Source organism: Phascolarctos cinereus, unplaced genomic scaffold (assembly GCF_003287225.1).
Source record: "Phascolarctos cinereus isolate Bilbo 61053 unplaced genomic scaffold, phaCin_HiC Scaffold_726;HRSCAF=1367, whole genome shotgun sequence".
Classification (NCBI taxonomy): Eukaryota; Metazoa; Chordata; class Mammalia; order Diprotodontia; family Phascolarctidae; genus Phascolarctos; species Phascolarctos cinereus.
Window position 1 is genome coordinate 372,075,964 of NW_027556098.1, and position 20,016 is coordinate 372,095,979.

A 20,016-nucleotide genomic window follows, 5' to 3' on the forward strand; every position below is an offset into this window, starting at 1 on the left:
TCAGAAGAAAGCTGGGGGTACTCGGAGGCCCAGCCGAGGGCATTACAAGTGAGGGGAACAGACCGTGCCCAAGCGTGCAAGTGGGAGGTGGCTCGGAGTACAGCCAGCATGAAGGGAAGTAAAAAGCTGGCAAAGGGAGGCTGGAGCCCGATTGGGCAGCGCTTGTATTCCAGGCTCGAGGCAATAGGAAGTCCCTACAGTTTTTTAAGCAAAGGCGCTACGTGTTCAGACCTGTGACTTAGAAGGATCCACTCTCTTCTAACGGCATCTATGTGAAAAATGGGCTGGAGCAGGCACAGATTTAAGGCAGGGACACCCATTAGGAAGCTATTCCAATAGCCCAGGTGAGACGCTTGAACCTGGGCAATGTCTGTGTGAGTGGAGAGGAGGAGACAAGTGTGGGAGATGAGCTGGATGTGAGAAATGATCGGCGCTGGAGAGGGAGGGAAAGTGAGGAGTGACTAGAAGGGAGGAGAATAAGCATTTCGAGAGCTCCTACTATGTGCCAGGCACTGTGCTAAGTGCTTTACAAATGTCTCATTTGATCCCTACAACAACCTTGGGAGGTTTTATTATTCCCATTTTACAGTTGAAGAGATGGAGGCAGACTGAGGTGAAATGACTTGCCTAGGGTCACACAGTAAGTGTCTGAGGCTGGGATTTGAATTCAGGTCTTCCTGACTCTCTTAGCTACTCTTGTGCATTAGCAGCTTGGACTCCCAGAGGGCAGTTAGCTATATCCTTCTTCAGGCTTCTAGGCACACACCTGAGAAGCAATGAAGTTCTAATGCTATCAGCTCAAGATCCCATTTTAGTGCACATTTTCCCAATGTCATTCTTCAGAGATTATTACCCCAATATTATAAAAGAGTGGTCTGTAATACCAAGGCATGCAGAGGGACAGACAAAGGTCAGCATGTGCCAGTTAAGTCCATTTCCCCTCATACTCTGATGGAGACAGCCTTGGGAATAGCAGCACCCCCCAAACCACCAGACCTGCTTCCAGAACAACCCCCACAGCCATCAATGAGGGGAGAAATCCTTGCAAAAAAAGAGACCCACCTTCCTCATCACCACCAGCAACAACTGCTGACTGGCAGCCACCAACAGGAGGGTAAGTGCAGAAACCCTGGGACTGGCAGCACGCTCCAGGCCACAGAGTCAGCTTCCAGATGAGCCCTTGAAGCTATTTTCCAAGGAAATGGCTTCTATGGAGGGAGAAGAAGCCAGCTATCCCTACCACCTGCCACTCATCTGCCGGGCAATCTGAAGCAGCAACAGAAAGCAGCATATGCCGAGGCTAGTCCCTTTGACCGCCATCTTTCCTCAGACACCCAGGGAGACAGCCCAGGGCCCTGAACCCAAGAACCCTGGGAATAACAGTGCTTCCAAGCCCGGCCCCTGCAGCCATCATCCTGGGAAGCCACCCTCTGTAGAGTCTGGACCGTTCCTGCTCCAGCCACAGCTACTGAAGACCCAGAGAAGAAGTCAAAGTCCCTGGTCCTATCAAATGTTCCCCATCAGAAACAGACAGGGTCTTATCAGTGAAAATGACCTTAAAGGAGCAGCATTAATCATCTGCTTTGCCACTGTTCCCTAAGGATCATGAGACTTTTTCACCTGACTTGGCAGCTGAAACTTTCTATATGTGTTGTCTCCCCCATAGAATGTGAGCTCCTGGAGAACAGGGGCTGTCTTAATCTTCCATTTGTTATCAACCTTAGCACAGAATAAGTGCTTAATAAATGCTTTATTCATTCATTCATCTAGTCAATTAACAGCAATTAGCTTTTACAAAGGAATATTGACTATAAGGCTATAGCAAGAGCCAAAGTACAAGAAACATCTGCTGGGCGCCAGGACCCACTCCCCCCTGGACTTGATGAGTCAATCTCTGGGGAGGGTGGGCTCAAACTTAACATGGTAGTTACAGAAAAATTTGCTGCTCCACCCACCCAGTTTACTTCTGGGTGTGCCATAGTTGAGGGATGAAACTCTCCCCTTGAGCCACTATTGGTTGCATTCTACAGGTCTGATTCTTAGGGAAGGTTCTTTCCCAGGTCTGGTTACTAGATCTCTGGTAGCTCCTCTGACCCGAGATTTCACAAAGCTAAAGGCCCATAAAGGGAGTGCCTCTTTCCCAGACATAGGCTTGCCTTCGAAGCCATTCATCTGCCAGTCTACCTGTTTGGAGGTCTCCCCACTGACCCTCCAGAGCTCAGAAGGTCATGCCTAATACCTCATGTCCATCAGGAAGAGAACAGAGTTTCTTCACTGGAGGCTTTTGTATCTCTGTTCCGGCTCAGAAGCCAACCCAAAGGCTCCCTCTTTACCATGCAGTAAATAAACAGGAAACGGTCACAGAATACCTGTGCATCCCAGGGATCTCGGCAAGGCCCCTCCGTTCCAAATGATTGCTTTCAGAATCAGCTTTACCCCTTGGTGCATACCCAGGACTGGGTCCTCGTTGGTTAGTTTCATGTTATGTCCAGATGAAGAGAACAACCATATATAGTAGTTAAATAAAAGATAATTTGGGAAAGAGGACACTGGGAGAAAGATGAAGAAAGGCTTCATGCAGAAAGTGGTGTCTGAGCTGTGTCCTAAAGGAAAAGAGAGAGTCTTTGAGGTGGAAGGGGGGAAGGGGTATATTCCAGGCACTGGAAATGACTAGTACGAAGATACAGAGAAAGGAGATGGAATGTGAGGAACTGAGAGGCCAGTCTGGCTGAATCACAGTATGCGGGAGTAATGTCCAATGGGGCCAGGTTGGGGAAGGGCTTTATAAGCTAAACTGAAGAGTTTAAAAGCTGATTGAGTAGGGGAGTGACTCAGATCTTCACTTAAGGAAAATTACTTTGGCAACTGTGTGTGGGATGGAATTAGGAAAATAATCTTCCTAACACAGAGCTGGCCTAGCTCAGAGAGGTACAGCAGAAAGGGATCAGATCAGTGGCTCCTCCAAACTTTTTGTACATTAGAAGGATCTCTTTTTTTTTTTTTTTTACTTTAAACATTTCACAGACCCTCCCAGGGCAGCAGTTGCTGTGCTCTTGGTATATATGATAATTTAGAAAATGCACGACTAAATTAGCTAGGCCGCTTTGCAGTAATTTCCAAGGTCCCTTCCAGAGCTGACATCTTCTGTTCTTCAGTCTCTTCCAAGTCTAATGGTCTATGATTATAATAATATCTATCTCAAGCCATACACTTGCAGAGGGAAGGCTGGAGGGATTGGGCAACCAGAGCCAGGCATGATTAGTCTGGAAAGACTTTCTCGAGGAGATGAGCCTCCAGCAGGTTCTGGAGTGGGAAGCTGGAGAGTATGGAAGCAGTGGAAAGGGAAGGACAGAACTGGTTTCTGGGGAAAGGCAGGGCTGGAGCTGGGGTGGAAAGAGGCGAATCACAATTCCCCATCCTTTGGGAAGGCTTTCATTTCATTCCTACCTCTCCCGAGCAGGTGCAAACCATTACAGAGAGCTCTTCACAGCTCCACCCGGCCATCTTTCTCTCTCCAGGGAATGGAGGGGGCCTGGCTGAGAAGGGGGTGGAATGAGGGAAGAAGGAAGGGAGCCATTTCAGGTCCTCCCCCGCTTAAGTCCCTAAGAAGGAGAGAGCGAGTTCCAGGTGAAAGAAATGGCCACAAAATAGGCTTTGAAGCCGGAGTCAAGCCGGGTGTGGAGGAGGGGAAGCTGGTTCATTTGGCTGCAACAGAGATTCGGAGCCCCCTGAGATGACTTGCTGGATAAGACCTTAGAATCACATAACTGTAGAATGTTAAAGCTGGAAAGGGACTTGGTAAATAGGATGTCAGAGCAGGAGGGCCCTTGGAACATAGAATATCAGAACTGGAAGAAGCCTGAGAACAGAGAAAGTCAGAGCTGGGAGGGCCCTTGGAACACAGGATGGCAGGACTGGGAGGTCCCTTGGAATAGAGAATAGCAGAGCTAGAAGAGCCCTTAGGACATAGAATGTAAGAGCTAGAGGGCCTTTAGAACATAGAATGTCAGAACTGGAAGAAGCCTTAGAACAGAGAAAGTCAGATCTGGGAGGGGCTTTAGAACACAGGATGTTAGAAGTGGGAGGGATCTTAGAATACAGAATGTCAGAGCCGGGAGGGGTCTCAGAGCAAAGAATGCAGAAGCTAGAAGGCACCTTCAGATCATCTCCATCTGTCTGGGGTGGAAAGAGAGTTTGGAATCAGAGGAAGAGCTGGGTAAAATAGAGAATAAAAACTGAACTACATTTCTATGCTCTAAAAAGTTTTGTCTGGTTTGAGGTGGGTGGTGAGAGGGGAAAGGTAAAGGGTAGGCGGTAGCTTCAAGGTTGGGAGATTCCTCCTGGAAGCATCTCTGACCTGTATCCTCCCACTCCCTGCCTTCTGCAGGCCACCTGTCACACCAGTTATCTTTATGCCAAAGACTGGGAAGTTTGTCCCAACTTTCTAGTCAGGAGGAAGACTGTCTGCATTAAGCTGCTGTTGTACCCTAGAGGAATGGGAGGGAGGACCACAGACCCAGACCTCCATGACTGGCAGCAAAGGGACCAAGGGGGGGGGAAGCAGATGAAACACAGAGAGTAGCCACAGGGGTTCTTTGACTTCATTGTCTGGAATTCCAGGCTGTGGGAGTAACATCTCAGATTTATGTGGTCTCCTGTTCACAGGGGCCAAACTCTATAGATCTTATCAGGTAAGAAAAGGGGAATAGATTATACCCCCACTCTCCAGATGAGAACATTAGCCTTACAGAGAGGAAGGATTCTTCAAGGTTAGAGGTTGATTATGGTGGATTTTGGGGTTTGGGGCCATCCTCCAAATAACCCCTGAGTTCTATGTCCTAGTCCTGGACTCTAGAGGTAATACCTCTGTTATGTCCTTCTCTGAGGAGCATGCTTAGGCCTGGAGAATTCTATAACCTTGTACTATTTTACAGGATCAGAGAACATCTAAGTCCCAACCTCTTTATTTTACATATGGGGAAAATGAGGCCTTCAGGGGAGAAGGGTCACAGCTTCAAGGTTGAGCTGAGACTGGAATCTGAGACTCTTGACTCCAGTGATGATCTAGAAATCATTGCTTGAAGAATTAATAAGCAAAAGGACTGACTGACAGAGAGGCTTCCCAATATCTTCCATCTATTATGAGGGCTTCCTTTTCTTCCCTGATCTTAAAACAGATTTTTAGCCTTCTGGTGACCTCCTCTCCAGGAGAGGGAGGAGAGTTCTAACTAGCAATTTTGGAGATACCCAAGACAAATATAAAATCAACTTTTTAAGATAAATTCATTAAAGTATATGTGGGGGTGAGTGGAAAGTCTCCAAGGATGCAGGACTGTATGGGGAAGAGATACCAAGACACTAGAGTGAAAGTGTTGTCAGTACCCTCTAAATTTTGATAGTCTGGGACAAAACCCAGGTGGCCCCATCCTAGATACAACTTTTCTAGGGGATCTATGCCTGAAGGGTTTTCTGACTTAGAGTCCCTGGTCTGACTAGCTGGGAGGTGGCCTGGATCCAGGCCTGTGGGTGACTGGAGAACTTGGTGTACATCTGACCTGTCCCCTATCCCTCTTTCCCACTGGTCCTCTGACATATTGGTGCAAGGGCATACTCCATGATCTATAAAAACTGATCACATCACTTCTGTACTCTAACTTGTAGAAATTTCCACTGTTGACTGAAAAGTGCCAGCTTCTGATCTTGACATTCATGGTCTTACACAATCTGGCTCCTGTTCTAGCTTTATTTCATACTGTTGTCCCTTCGTATATACTGAGCTCTAGCCTGACTAGACCATTCTATGTCTCTGTTCTCACCTTGTCATCATGTGCCTCTGCACACTGTCTGACTTGCTGCAATGGACTCCCCTCTCCCCAAATCTCCATCTGTTTAAAACCCTGTCTTCTATGAAGACCCAGCTTAGGTATTCTCTTTCCTCCCACCCTCAATTTCCCAGAATGCTTTTTTGCTTTGTACCTATCCCAGTCTTCAATTCAACTCAATTCAACGAATATTTATTAGCTGTAGTATAGTTAATAGAGAGTTGCCTAGGAGTCAGGAAGACCTGGGTTCGGGTCCTTCCTCTGACAAACAGATCAATTTCATCTTTGCTCTCTTCTCTCCTTTGATACTGCCACCCTCTAGGGTAGGTTCTTTCCACTTCATGCCTGGACTATTGCAATAGATGCTGGTGGGTCAGCCTGCCTCAGATCTCTCCCTACTCCAATCCATCCTCCATTCAGCCCCTAAAGTGATTTTTGCTAAAGCTCAGGTCTGTTCATGTTAGTCCTCTACTCAGTAAACTCCAATGGCTCCTTAATGCCTCCAGTATCAAATACGTAATGCTCTGTTTGGCATTCTGAACCCTTCCTAACCTAGCCCCTTCCTACCTTTCCAGTCTTTTTTTTTTTTTTTGCTTTTTGGTTTTGGTGAGGCAATCGGGGTTAAGTGACTTGCCCAGGGTTACACAGCTAGTAAGTGTTATGTGTCTGAGGTTGGATTTGAACTCAGGTCCTCCTGACTCCAACACCAGAGCTCTATCCACTTTGCCACCTAGCTGCTCCTCCAATCTTCTTACACCTCACTCCCCCAACCTCGAACTTCAGTCCAGTTACTTTGGTCCTTACTATGCCTTGACCAAGACGCTCCCTCTCTTACTCTGGGAATTTTCTCTGGCTGTCTCCCTCTCCTGGAATGCTCTGCCCTTCCTCATTTCTACTTACTGGCTTCCTTTCAGTCTCAACTAAAATCTATCCAGAGGTGTCAAACAGAGAGGCCAGTAGGCCCATGATACTCTTGAGGAACCAGATTAAAATATAATGGAGGGAGGGGAGAAAAGGAGGGAAGGATAGAATTTGGAACCAAAAACTCAAAAAAAAGTTTAAAATTGTTTTAACATGTAACTGGGGAAAAAATAGAATACTGAAAATGTGATTGGGAAATTTTAAACAAAGTAACAAAAATATAATAGAGCATTATGTTAACATGTGGTTTTCTAAGTCAACCTAGGAATCTGTTATGTATGGTTTAGTGGCCCCCCAGTTTCTATTTGAGTTTGACACTACTGTCAAAGCCCCTCTTAATTCTAGTGACTTTTTTCTGAATTGTTTCCTTTTTATACTGAATATAGCTTGTTTGTATATATTTTTTGCCAGTTGACTCCCCTGTTAGATTATGAGCTCCTTCAGGGCCTCTTTTTGTATTTCCAGTGCAAAGTGCCTGGCACATAGTAGGTGTTTTATAAATCTTTATTGATCGACACTATGACTGTCACCCTGGGGAAGTCACCAATACCTCAGGTAATTAAAGACTCTAAGTGGCAGAGCAGCTGCTGATCTTCATCGACAGGGGGAGTCTTTCCCTAGGAACTCCCCAAATTGATGAAATTGCTTGTCAGATTAGAAAAAAAAAGTTTCAGGCGCTGAGGGAATAAAGACAAAAAACAAGACAGTCCCTGTCCTCATGGAGCTTCCATTCTACAGAGAAAACACATCCTATCATGTGCACAGATAAAGTAATTTGTTGAGGCGGAGCACTATATGGTGTTTAGTGTTCTCCCTCTTTACTCGTCCTTCACTGAATGATGTCTTGACTTTCAAGTGAATTGGATTGAAGTGAGGCAGAATTGCTCAGTCATTGGCCTTACTCTTTTTCCAGGGTCATGGAAGTCCAGTGGCAATTCAAAAGTCAGGACCACTGGTGATGGCCCAGGATGCAGCGGATGACCTTGGCTTCTCTGATGTCTGACCAGGCTCTAAGCTCTTCACAGGGCCTGCTTCAGCCATTTTCATGGCCCATTGGAACAAATTGTTTTCATCCGCCCATTCCACTGGGGAACTCTTCAAATGCCTGAGGTAGACATCCTGCTAAGCCACCAGCTGGTTTGGGGCCATCAGTTAGACGTCTGCTGAGATGGTTTACTGAGATGTGGCCACTGTGCATGCTACAGCTTCTCAGAGACATAGGTAAGAGTTGGGTGAAGGTGGATACCACAGGGGGATGAGCAGCCCTGCAAAGGTCTTGGCAGCCTTTCCATTAGAGGTGCTAGACCTCCCTGAACACCCCCTACATCCGCGGTTAGGGTAGGTAGGTGGCACAATGCATAGAGCACTGGGCTAGGAATCAGGAGGAAAACAGCCCCTGCTCTCAAGAAGCTCACCATCTAATAATGCCCTTCTTTGTATCCCCAGCTCTTATCACAGTGCCCTGCACATAGTACGCACTTCATAAATGCTTTGACTTCAGACAACATACAAACCATGTACAAACAAGATACAGACAGAATAAATTGGAGGTAATCTCAGAGGGAGGAACGTAGCCTTATCGAGGATGAAGTAATGATTAATCAGCTTGGATAGAGGCTGGTGGGAATCAGATTGGGAAGGGTTTTAAATGCCAAAGTAGTTTGAGTCATATCCTGGACTTCTTCATTATGCCCCAGAAGATCACTTCAGTCCTAGGGCATACCTTCTGCCCTGGGGACTTCTCTCTCTGATTGGAGATTGGAGGGTGAAGAACACCGCCCAGAACCTCCATTTAAGGAGGGTGCTCAGGCCTGCTGCGTGCCACAACCTCATTTCTCACCAGGGGTGCGCTTCTCTGGATTTGTCCCCACCCCATTCCTTCCTTTTTCAGCGTGTGTGTGTGTGTGTGTGTGTGTGTGTGTGTGTGTGTGTGTGTGTTCTCTCCACTAGAATGTAAGGCTCCTGAAGGCAGGTGTTGTCTTTCTGCTAGTGTTTGTATTCCCAGGGTTTAGCATTGTGCCCCACACAATGAAAGCAGAACAAATGAATTAATGCTTGCAGACTCACTGGCCACTTGAAACTTCCCGAGCACTGGTACGGCACCATCAGATCTGTGTTTTCCACCTATTAGATTTTAAATTCTTGGAGGGCAGGTATTTACATCTATGAACTCTTTCCACTCCCCAGCCCTCCCCCACTCCCGCTAGCCTTCAACAAATGAAAACTTAATAAAAATTCATTGAATTGAAATGAATCGAATGGAATGGACACAGGTGGTCACCAGGAGTGGTCCCGAAGGGCAGGACGTCCACCTGGGGTCACAAGTTCTCGGAGGAAGAGAATTTTGAAAAGGGTGGTAGCCCCGGGGCGTGTGTTTGACAGCCCACTTTCTCGCCACGTGGGGACCTCCGCAGGACCTCTCCAAGCAGGTTACCCCTCCTTCACAGCGCGCCCGACCCCGCCCTGGGTGTGCTCGAGGCCAGACCCCGGGACGGAATCAATGACTCAACTTTCCAGTTCCCACTAGCCCTCGTCAGAAGCCAGGAGGGACTGGGGCAAAACCAATTGCAACCAGAGGGATACCAAGAGGAAGTTCCTAGGCTCAGCTCATTCCTTCGCTTCCTATGCACCATTTCCTAGAACCTTAGCCAAGAGACCAACGCCTAAAATGCTTTTAAAGAGCATCTGTCCCGTCAGAAGTGATGTTTTCTTACTTTAATTTAGGAAGTTGACTTGCTAGTACCCTGCTTTTAACTTTACTTGCTCTCCTCCCTCCTGTTTACTCCATTTGCGGAAGTCTTTCGGGTGGAGCTCTCGGGGCAGTGCCTGCGAAGTACGTCTTTTGCGTATCAGTTTGACAGGCGCTCCATGAAGGCCAATGAAAGAGCTGGAAGCTCCGAGAGGGCGGGGCTATGAACCAATCAGATCTGGTGTCGGGGTGGGGCTACGTCTCAGGGAGGGGAGCGCGTAATGGCGGACACGGATCTGGCGAGCGCGGCCGGGGGCGTAGCGAGCTGAAGGAGGGACCGCCGGCGGGAGTGGCGGGAGTGGCGGTAGCTGTCGCGGGGGGGGGGGGGACGAGACTCCCTGCGGGCCGCGTCAGCGGGCAGAGAGGGGCAGCCGGGCTCGCCGCTGCGGGCTCCCTACGAGGTCAGGTGAGCAACAAGTCCCGCTGCCCCGGGAGAGGGCGGGTCCTGGCGGGGCCGGGCCTGGCCGGGCCGGAGCCGGCGTCCGAGGGGTCCGACGAGTCCGAGCGGGAACGCACTGGGCAGGCGTAGGGGGCAGGATCAAGGCCGCCGCCACGGGGAGACTGCAGGGGTCCTGGACTGTTCTGTAGGAAAGTGAGCCCTGGGGGAGTGAGTAGGGGTCCTAGGCTGCCCCCTAGAGAAGTGAGCAGGGGTCCTAGGGCTGTCCCACAAGGGAGTGAGCAGGGGTCTCAGGCTGTCCCTCAAGGGAGTGAGCAGGGGTCCCAGGCTGTTCCTCAGGGGGAGTGAGCAGGGGTCCCGGGCTGTCCCACAAGGGAGTGAGCAGGGGTCCCAGGCTGTCCCTCAGGAGAGTGAGCAGGGGTCTTAGGTCTGTCCCACAGGGGAGTGTGCAGGGGTCCCAGGGCTGTCCTTTAGGGAAGTGTTCAGGGGTCCCAGGGTTGTCCTTTAGGGAAGTGTTCAGGGGTCCCGGGCTGTCCCACAGGGGAGTGAGCAGGCATCCCAGGGCTGTCCCTCAGGGGAGTGAGCAGGGGTCCCAGGCTGTCCCACAGGGGAGTGAGCAGGGGTTGCCAGGGCTGTCCTTTAGGGAAGTGTTCAGAGGTCCCAGGCTGTCCTTTAGGGAAGTGTTCAAGGGTCCCAGGGCTGTCCCACAGGGGAGTGAGCAGGGGTCCCAGGCTGCCCCTTAGGGAAGTAAGCAGAGGGTCCCAGGCTGTCTCATACGGAAGTGAGCAGGAGGTCCCCAGGCCACTCTGTGGTGGAGTTACAAGGGCTCCCAGCCTGTCCCTGGGGGGAGTGAGCAGGAGTCCCAGGGCTGTCCCATAAGGGAGTGAGCAGGAGGTCCTCAAGCCACCCCATGGTGGAGTGAGCAAGGGTCTCAGGCTGTTCCTAGGGCAGTGAGTAGAGTAGTAAACAGAGGTTCCAGGCAGTTCCAAAGGGGAGTGAGCAGGGGGTCAGGCTGTCCCATGGGGAAGTAAGCAGGGGCTTTCAGGGCCACTCCATGGGGAAGTGAGCAAGGAGTCCCAGGTTGCCCTGTGGAAGAGTTAGTCTTCTTTTGGAGATGTGCTGGTGGGTATCAGGGCTGCCTCATAGGAGAGTGAGCAGGGAGGAGTAGATTTTCCCTCTGGAAAGATACAGGTGGGTACCAGGTCTGTTCCTTAGGGGAATTAGAAGGGTGGTGGTGGGGGGCCCACCTGGACTTCCTTAAATGTAAAAGGAGTGCTCAGGCTGCCTCAAAGACAGACATAAGCTTTGGAAGGTATTAGGTCTCTACAGTCAGATGAAGGTGGGTACAGGCCTGTTCCATAGTTAGGTGGGAGTAGGTACTAGGGCCATCCCATGGGGAATGAGAAGAAATATACTAAGGCTGACAGGTAAGCATGAAGGAAGAGTGCTACCATGGCTGCCTCAAAGACTGACATAGACTGGGAAGTATTAGGTCTGTCCCATAGATAGGTGGGAGTTCCTAAGGCCACCCCATAGGGAAATGGGGAGGGCTTATCAGGGATGCTCCACAGACTGGTGGGGATAGAGGAGTTACCTGAGCCAGCCCATAAAAATATAGGCGTGGGGATACTACTGCTATTCCATAGGGAAGTGCATAGTGTATATTTTGGAGGAGGCCACAGGGACCATGCAGAGACATGGGGGAGGGGGAACTTGGACTGTCCCATAGTCAGGTGAATGGGGGGAGTACCAAGGCCTTCTTACAGGTGAGAATGGGAGTGGTAGAATATACCAGGGATTTCCCATAGGGGAAATGAGGTGAAGTGTTGGCACTGTAAAGACTATCTCATAGGGAGGTGGTTGTGGGGAATACAAGGAGCAGTCCGTAAGAGAGGTAAGTGAGGGGAGTGATAATAAGGCTAATTCCCTAAGGAAATGAGAATGGGGTAAGGACTACAAGGGTTGCTCCACAGAGGGATGTAAGATGGTGGGGGAGGCAGTACCAGCACTAGCCAAAGAAAAGTGTATGTGGGGAAATCCAAGCCTGCCCCATTTGCAGGGGGGATATGGAGAGAAAGAGAGAGAGAGAGTGTGTGTGTGTGTGTGTGTGTGTGTGCGCGTGCGCGCGCTTGCGCACACACACGCCAAAGCTGCCACTAGGCAAGGGAAAAGGGAGAATAGAGGCTACCAAGAAGGGCCCATCGAAATGTGTATCTGGGAGTGTCCAAGGCTTTCCCATGAGGAGGTGAGAGTGGAGTGGCAGTGGGGAGTATCAGGACCTGGCCCATAGATAGTTATGTGGAGGGAACCTATGGAGGGGTGCTCCGTAAATAATTCCAAAATCTTCTTGCAGACAGAGAGAATGGGGGAGGTGGAACAAATCAGGACTGCTCCCTTGAGTGGTGGGGAATTGGGATATGGGGAACTGCCAGGGCCACTCTATAGAGAGGAGTGGGTGAAGGGTTCCAATGGTTGTCCCATAGGGAAGTAAGAGTTGGTGGGGGAAGGCCTACAAAATGTTAAAGTTGTGGGCTTGGGTGGGACAGTGTCAGAACCTGTCTGATAGGGAGGTAGGAGAGGGGCTTATCAGGGCTGCCCTAAAGAGAGATGAGCGTGTGAGGTGTTTCGTGGCTAGTCCACAGAGAGGTAAGACAAGACTGTGGATGCTTCCGAGGTCTTTCCACAAAGATGTGGGTGGCAGATTTATTGAGTTAACCCAAAGCAAGTGAGGGCTAGTACTGTTCCAAATATGATGGGGCTGTGGGACAATACTACGGCCATCTCTCTCTCACAGACAAATGGGATTGGGACATAGCAGGGACACCAGGGCTACCTCACAGGCGGGTAGGTGGGATTGGGCTATGATTAGGCCTGGCTCATGCATGAAGGTCCAAGATGATAAGACTTGCCAAAGCAGAAGGAACAACTCTATGTACCATACTATCACTTAGCCAAGACTACCCATAAGAGTAATGAAGTGGCCTGAGGGGGAAGCCACCACCTTCCATACCAGTGTAAGCCTTGGAGACACACTTGGACCAGTTGGGCTCTCGGTGTTGCTACCAAGAAATCCTAAAGCCTGATGGTCAAGGATTGCCTCAGAGGGCATGGTGGAGGAGAGGCATTCTGAAGGCTCTTGAAGAATGTGGTTGGGCTTCCCCAAGACTTAAAATAAAATGCTTTGTGTTTTCTGTTTGGTTTATTCAGCAAACAATTATTAAGTGTTTCCATATGCAAGACATTGGGGGACACAATGAAATAACACATGTAGCGCTGTGAGTTTACCACATGCCTGATATTTTGATGGATCTGTGATCTCATCAGTGTGGGTACTTCCTCAGATAGTGTCCCATGCCTTATCATTCTGTATGAGTGTGGTCTTGTGCTGGGGCTCTCTTGTCATTTCATAGATCCTGGGGGATCCCGGGGACTGACTCCATCTAGTATTCTTCCATGAGTACTTTGTGAAGTCAGTTCTCTCTTTTAGCGCTTAAAAGCAACCCTGGGAAGTAGGTAGTGTTGCTGTTTACCCCATTTGTGGCTGAGGAGTAGGCTCAAATAAAAGTTACTACCCAAGGTCATGCAGTTAGTAAATGTTACTGATCAGATTCTAACTTATGCCTTCTGATTCCAAATCCATTATTCTTTTTACTACACTTCGCTGCCTCTAAGATTTTCACTATTTCACTCGGTTTCATATACGTTTTCTCATGGGAAGATACTGGCTTAGTGAAGTTAAGAAGACAGTTTTTGTCTAAGGAAAAGCATTAGGGAGAGTTGCCTCCTTATAGGACCTAGTCAGAAGATTTCAAGGGCCTGAGGAGGGCTTGTTCCCTGGTGCTTAGGGTTGTCCTTAGCACATATTCAGGCACACAGAGCTACTAGGCAGCTGTTTGGTGGTTACAGGCTGGAGAAGTTTGGGAGGACAGGGTCCAGGCTTTTGGGAGTAAGTCCCATCGTTTAGTCCCTTTAGTAGCTGCTGAACAACCTACTGACTTATAATAAATACCAGCTCACAGCTCCTCAGTTCTAGAGGCTTCGACCTCAGCCACAATTAGGGGAGTTGCCATTAGGGAAGAGTTATTCCAGCAATAGAAATGAAGGCTTCCTGCCTTATAGCTTCCTTCTCTCCCTCCCCATGGCTGCATTTCACTAGAGTTGGGTCCCAGTGAAACTCCCTGTTTGGACAAAGTTTGGAGTCCTTGGGATAGAAGCTTGTCTATAATCCAGGGCATTTTTTTGTGCTCTGTTATCTGACCTCCAGAAAGTTGAGTACCTTCTCTGGGGTCAGTTTGGCTTCATGAACTGCGATTTTCCTTGTCTATATCTGTGAGGCTTTGATTAAGCCTGGCCACAGGACAAATAGGCTGGACTGGCCTGGGGAGGGTTCTCCTGTCACTTTGGGGTGGGAGGAGCCTTTTTGGAGAAGCTGTGAAAAGGAAACTGCTGAGAAAGGGAGTGTCTTTAAGCAGTAGAGCTACCACATTTTTCTTTGTTTGAAAAACCAGAAAAAGAAGCTGATAGCTAAAGGAGGAAGGAAAGCATGTGAAACTTATTCCTGTTTAAATGTCTTCTGAATTGTCCCTGTCAGAGGCTGCTGTCATGGAAAAAGTCAATTGTAATTTGTTCAGTGGAAATTATATTACAAGATCAAATAAATTTTTTTTCCCCTAAGCCCCACAAGACAATTAAAAAAACAATTCAGAACGTTTCACTGTACAGGTGATTCATCAGTAAGATAACTCTTTCTCTTGACATAATTACCAAGTCAGTCTTGTAGTATATTTTAACTATGATTCTAGTTAGTGGTTTCAACTTCAGAGGAATTAATCTTGATCTAAATACAGGATAGGGCAAAAGGCACTTTACAGTTGAACAACACCATAACATGTTCAATTTATGTCTGTTGTCAAAAGAAATTGCTTATTTTATATTTTATGTACTGACTTTTGGTAAGTGAAAGAGTTGCTCAGCATGCATTTGCCTGTTTGTATTGGAGAGAAGCTAATCTCCTGAATTCTCAGGAACAGAACCAGGAGATCCCTAGATTTTTTAGCATTTTAGAGTTGGTTTGCAAATAAAATGGGTCTTTAGTTATAATATCATTACTGCTGTAGTTCTGTGTGTAAAATTTGTTTTAAAAAGTTGCTTTTGGTGAGCCTATGATCAGAAGTTTTAGAGCTGGAAGGGACCTTGGAGATCATCTAGGCCAGCCTTTCCTTATTTTACAGATAAGAAAATTGAAATCCAGAGAAGTGACTTGCCCTTGCATAGGAATTAAGTGGAAAAACTGGTGTAAACCTCTTCAGACATATTGAGACCCTGTTTAGCTTGGTGGGACCTGCTACAGCTTGTACCCTACTGTTGTAACCTTTGGGAACTCAGGGTCTCCTTCACACTGTGAGGAGGCACCAGGGTAGAATGTGCTAAGATGTAGAAGAAAGAGTATGCTATAATATATTCTTTTACAGCCATTTTTTTACAGGTATTTTGCTATAATATATTCTTAATTTAAAGGATTGATGTAGTTCACTTTTACATGTACCTGATATGAAAATCTAGATTTACAAAACACAAATTAGGGATAATTATTCACTTTACAAAAGGATTCACTACAAAATTTATTTAAATAGAAAGGTCTTCTGTAGGCTTTGTGTTTACTAAAGTTGAATTTCTGTTCATTCATTCAGCAAGCATTTATTAAGTAGCTACTATGTACCAAGTAACATGCTAGGTCTGGAGATACAAAGATAAAAATGAAATGTTCCCTCCCTTCAAAGAGCTTAAATTCTGTTGAAGGAAAACACTGTGCAACTGAGAAGTAAATATAAAATTTATACAAAGTGATTTCTACGGAGGGATTAAGATATACTTCTTGTAAGATCTGGCAAATGGGCTGAGAAGGAAAACAAAGGATGCTAGTGATATTTTATCCCTCATATCTCTTCACTTTGCACAGGGACAGCCCTAGCAAAGTTGTGGAGATAGGAACTAGAATGTCATATATGAGGAACAGCAAAGTAGGACATTTTGTCTGGAACGTAGATTGCATGAAGAGTAGTCAGCTTGGAATGGTAGGTTGGAGCTAGATTAAGTGCCCCACAATAGGGTTCCTCTTTTATCATAGAGGCACTTTTCAGGGCCACATAAAATTTGTAAAATGAGTTCCACCTGCATCACTAGAGCTTGAAAGATTACTTAGCTAAAGCTATATCAGTGGAGTAAGTTCCATAAAATCCTACATACCACCTAGCCACCTTTTTTGAATACCAAAATCTGTCCCACCATTTGTGAGTAGTCCTAAAGCATCTAAAAAGGTACTTATACCCTTTTCCTGTCCCAATAAAAGTCCTTTTCTTGGCTTCTATAGGAGTAGGTCTTGATCAAACTGTCCCAGGCTTCTCCTCTACTCCTTTCCAACACATTTCTTGATATTTCAGAAATATTTTTCAGTGGTGGAATTGGTCAGGGATATAATTTTAGCTTAATCATAAATTTACATCCTAGGAGTGGGGTATTCAAGATATCCCCAGGATGAACAAATTTTACCTTTTCTTTTTTCTATTTATTTATTTACTTATTTACTTGCTTATTTATTTATTATTTACTTATTCATTCATTTATTTATTTGTGGCTATTGGTGTTAAGTGACTTGCCCAAGGCCACACAGCTAGTAAGTGTCAAGTGTTTGATATGAGGTCAGATTTGAACTTAGGTCCTCCTTACTTCAGGGTAGGTGCTTTATCTACTGCGCCATCTAGCTGCCCTTATCTTTTCTTTTTTGTCCCATAATACTTGATGTCAAGTACTGGCTGATTTTGCTGTTCTTGTAATGGGTGGGGTAGAATGAGTAAAAGGAATCCAAGTTTATTATGAGGTGGAAGAACTGTCTTTGTGTCACATGTCATTGTTAGAATTGACATGGTTTCACTGGATAGCTACTTCTGGAGCCCTAGTTCATTATTAGAAGAAAACCTTATCACTACAAACCTCTGATCTCAGTTCCCCTTTCATACATAGTAACTGTGTAGGAAATAAGAGCAGTATTATGCAAGGAATAGAGAGTTCTGCTTAACTCTTGGATGTTTGGTTCCAAGGGGAAGCACAGGTCACACATGCTCTTTCCTCTTTAGCATTTTGACCAATGGTCTAAGACAAATTAAGATGGTAGTCATTGAGGCAGAATCATAGATAAATCTCTAGAAGAGGTCTTCTAGGTTACCCATTCATCTTATTTTCTATTTTTATTTAAACTTTTATTTTTTTCCCTTCTTTGAAAGTTTTAAAAATTTTATTCTGACTTAAAACACCACCCAGAAGAACAATTCATACACACTCTAGAACAGTATTTCTTTAGGGTTGCAACCCACAGTTTAAGATGTGCTAAAGGGTTTGGGGGTGAAAAAAATGTAAGAAACCCTGCTCTAGAACACAAAAAAGTATCCTGTATGAAACTGAGTCTCTATTGCTTGCTTTTTAAGAAAAAGTACATAATAAATTCTCCATGTTTCTTTAAAAACTAACCTGCTTCTCTGTGCTTTCTTCTGAACTTATTTTGTTTTCTTTTATGCATTTAAAAACATTCAAATTGCCTTCTTTTTAAAATCACTATTGCTAACTTTTTCCTTATTAAAAATTGAGAGAAAGAGAAGGAAAACATACTTGTAACAGATAAGGGTAGTAAAAAACAGAACAAAACAAAACAAAAAACCACATTGCTCAGTGTCCAGATCTGTATGTTTTTGCATCTTGTGCTCATCACCTTTCTGTCAGGAGGAGGTAACATGCTTCCTTATAGTTCCTGTGGAGACATGATTATTCCATTGATCAGAGTTCTTGTGTCTTTCAAAGTTGTTTTTCTTTATAACTTTGCTGTATTTATATAAATTGTTCTCCTGGTTTTGTTCATTTCACTCAGTGTCAGTTCATACTATCCAGGATCCTCCAAAATTATCTCTTTCATCATTTCTTATGGTGCAGTATTGTGCATGCCATTACATCACATACCACAACCCATCCAGCCATTCCTCAGTTGTCTAAGAGGCAATTAGTTCTTTTCATTTCTTTTTTTTTTAAATCACTACTCCAGGAACAGGAAGTTTGTTTTGCTTGTAGTTATTTCTTCCTGATATTATGCTCCCTCTTAACTCATCTTCATTCCCTATCCCTCCTCATTTCCTTGCTTAAACTCAGAACAGAATCAGTCTGTCTCTAATACCTCTATTTTTCTTATTTAACTCCCTCAGTGCTTTTTGAAGACATTAAGGTTCCCAAGGGTTGCTTGTTTCCTTTCCCCCATTAGAATGTTAGCATTATATAACTCTTTCCAATTGGTCAGATAAGTTTACCCGTCTAAATTTCTTTGGATTCTTATATTTGTATTTCAGAGTTCCTACTGTGCTCTTTTTGTCAGAAATGCATGAAAGTTCTCTATTCTATTGAAGGTCCATTTGTTTTCCTATTGGATTGTACTCAGCTGTGCAGGGTAAGTTATTCTTGGTTGGAAACTTATCTCTCTTTTTCCTTTTGAAGTATTATATTCCAAGATCTCCTCTCAGTTCTAATAAAGGTTACTGGATCTTGTGTGATCCTGATTTCCTCGATATTTGAACTTTCTGGATGCTTGTAGTATTTTTTTCTTTGATTTGGAAGTTTGGATTTTGGCTTTGACATTCTTGGGACTTTTTCTTTTGGGGCCTTTTCCAAGTAGATTTTTAAAAAATAAGTTTTTATTGATATCTTTTGTTTATTATATAGCCATAATTCCCCCTAATATCCATACTGTCTTCACACTCATCCCATATAGCAATAAATATTTTTTTGAGAAAAGGAAAGGAAAAAAAATCAGTGTAACTGATGAATACATTAAAAAAATGAAAATATATGCAACGTACAACACTTATGAAATTCTCACCTCTATGAAGGGAGGAGGTGGGAGTGTTTTCTCATATTTCTATTTTTGAGTTATGTTTTTTTGTTTATAATTTTGCAACATTTACTTTTGATTTTTTTTTGTGGTTTTGTCATTTCCATTGTTGTAGTCATTGTGTATATTGCTTTCTTTGCTCTACTTAACCTCACTCTGCATTCGTTCACATAGATCTTTCCACATGAACTCCTCATTACATTTGTTGTTTCTTAAGCACAGTAATAGTCCATTACTTTATGTACTACAGTTTGTTTAGCTATTATGCAGTCTATAGGTGACGATTTTGTTTCCAATTCCTTGCAATCACAAATGGTACTGCTATATTTTGCTTTATATAAGGACTTTCTTATAAATGATCTTCTTGGGGTATAAGCCTAAGTAATGGAATTTTTCTATCAAAGGATATAGATATCTTAACACCTTAATTTGCATAATTTCAAATTTCTTTTCAAAAGAGTTGTGTTTATAGCTTTGCCAACAGTGTACTAGTGTGCCTATCTTCCTACAATCCAAACAGCACTGAATATTCCCATCTTTTGTCACCTTTCCTAATTTATAGGGTGTAAGGTGCAATTTTAGGGTTGTTTTCATTTGTATTTTTCTTATTAGTGATTTGAAGCACTCTTTCATATGGTTGTTAATAGTTGACAGTTCTTTTGAGAACTGTTTGCTTGTGGCCTTTGTCCATTTATATATGGGTAATATATATTTTAATTATATATTTAAATTGTAGATTTTACATATTTATTATTTGTTTATATATTTATATTTTATAAATTTTGGTCATTTATGTATCTGTCTGTTTTAATTGTTTATATATCTTGTATATTAAACCTTTATCAGAGGTTTCTCTGTTACAGAGAAATTTGTAGATTCTTCCTATCTTCACTTTGCCTTCTGGTTCTAGTAGGTCTGGACAGTTTTTGTTAATTTTTTCTTGAAATGTAGTATCCAGATTTCTTAAAGTCATAGTTTTTAGGGAATCTACCGATTCTTAAATAATCTTGCTTCAGTCTATTTCCTGGGTCTGTTATTTTGATATCGGTTATCTCACATTTTCTTATATTTTTTCAGTCTTTTGATTTTATTTCTTATTTTATAGAGTCATTGATTTCCTATTTTATCTCTTATAGTTTTCAGGGAGTCTGTTATTTGGGCAGAGGTTAATACTTTCTCTACTAAGCTTCTCATTCTCTCA

General features: G+C 44.8%; 1 protein-coding gene across 2 annotated transcripts in view; it reads left to right on the plus strand.

Moving 5' to 3' along the window:
• The first annotated feature begins 9,813 nt into the window (after positions 1–9,813).
• The window catches only part of WASF2 (WASP family member 2), an 82,151-nt gene continuing 71,948 nt past the window's right edge, over positions 9,814–20,016 (plus strand). For both annotated transcript variants that reach the window (XM_020983259.2, XM_020983261.2), the window contains exon 1: positions 9,814–9,898. The gene's annotated coding sequence lies outside the window, so the exon portion shown is untranslated. The remainder of the gene's footprint in view (positions 9,899–20,016) is intronic.